At 34.3% G+C, this 1569-nt stretch overlaps 1 pseudogene; it reads right to left on the minus strand.

Moving 5' to 3' along the window:
• Positions 1–452: 452 nt before the first annotated feature.
• On the minus strand, positions 453–1348 carry LOC101636818 (annotated as a pseudogene).
• Between the last annotated feature and the right edge of the window lie 221 nt (positions 1349–1569).

The raw sequence follows: 1569 nt of genomic DNA on the forward strand, positions 1-1569 counted from the left end.
GAAAAATAGATGTATATTTTAATTCTAAAATTAACTTGTAATACCTAGTTTTCCTTGTATGTCTTATATGTATAAGTAATATATATTCTCATATTTTTAATAATCTAGTTTAGTAATATTTAAAAATTTTAAGATACAGCTTTATAATTTAGTTATAGTTTTAGAATGCTGAGCAGAAACTTTGTGTGTAATACACGGTTAATAGTATGTTTCAACAAATGTTTTTTTATAAAAATTGATTCTCATTTTTAAAATCTTAATTGAAGTCTTATTAGTTTGTCCTTTGATTCTTTCCCCAGGCACACATTTTTCCAAGTGAAAAGCATGATGGTAGAAGGCTACACAACATGGCATTAATGTTTTCAATGAAAACCCCATAGGTAACTGCAGAATTACATAGGACTTTAAAATTACATATTTAATAAATTATGTATAGAACATTCATTTTTTTTTACAAGACAAAAGTGTTTAATGAAAATTGGCTAATGGGTATGTAATAATCGAACAAGTGAAATAGTTTACATGGGACCATGTTAGAAATTTAAAACAGATGCTGAAGTAAATGTTACATATTATCATCATCTGATTCATCTTCTTCCTTCAAAGATTCCTTAGCATATTTCTCTGCCTCTTCCCTTATATCTTTGGGAACAATTTCATGTCTTCCTTTAGTTAATTCACCAACCCAGCTGAGCTCTAATTCAAAAGCTTTATCCTTAACTTCATCATGTACTATGTAAATTATTTTTGCAACTTCTTTAACAACATCACGGCAGGTCATTTCTTTCATCTGTAGTTTTTCTATTTCTGTCTTTGCTGCTTGCCTCGCTTTACCAATGGCACAGCCCCAGTAACCATATGAAACACCTGATGGGTCAATCATGTAAAGTTGTGCACCGTCATTCACACTGTAAGATCCTAACATGAAGCTGCAGCCGAAAGGTCTAACAGCACTGTAGAGAGTATATGCATGTACATACATGGCCACTCTGTCTGCAAGATGTTTCAGTGGAATGTTATAGCCAAAGTTAGATCTAAAGTTGGAAGCTTCTTCTCTTGCAATGTCTGCTAAGGAACGAGCATCGGCCAACAAACCTGCTACTGCCATTCCAACATGCCGATCAACATTAAAAAGTAATTTGTTGGAACCTTCTTCATAAAGTTTAGAAAGGACTAATTTTTCTACCCCAAAGACGACACCATCTTTACATCTGATTCCAGTAGCTGTACTACTATTTTCCACAGCTTTCATAGCATATTCAACTTGAAAAACTCTTCCATCAGGAGAGAATGTAGAGGCTGACAGGTCATACCCGGTGCCGATGGAACTCATGGCGCTAAAACCACCCGGTCGCATGGAACATTCATTTTTTTAATGAAACCATTACTTAATAATTTAAAAGACTGATTTTTTTCTTCCCTTTGAAAACTTTTATATTTTTTACTATAAAATTATCATAGTGGGGGCTTCCCTGGTGACTCAAGGGGTTAAAGTGCAGCACTATGAAGGTATTCACAGCTACTGCAGCAAGAGTTTGATCCCTAACCAGGAAGGTGACCCACATGCCA

The sequence above is a fragment of the Condylura cristata genome, unplaced genomic scaffold, assembly GCF_000260355.1.
Source record: "Condylura cristata isolate star-nosed mole 26May11 unplaced genomic scaffold, ConCri1.0 scaffold00008, whole genome shotgun sequence".
NCBI classification, from domain to species: Eukaryota; Metazoa; Chordata; class Mammalia; order Eulipotyphla; family Talpidae; genus Condylura; species Condylura cristata.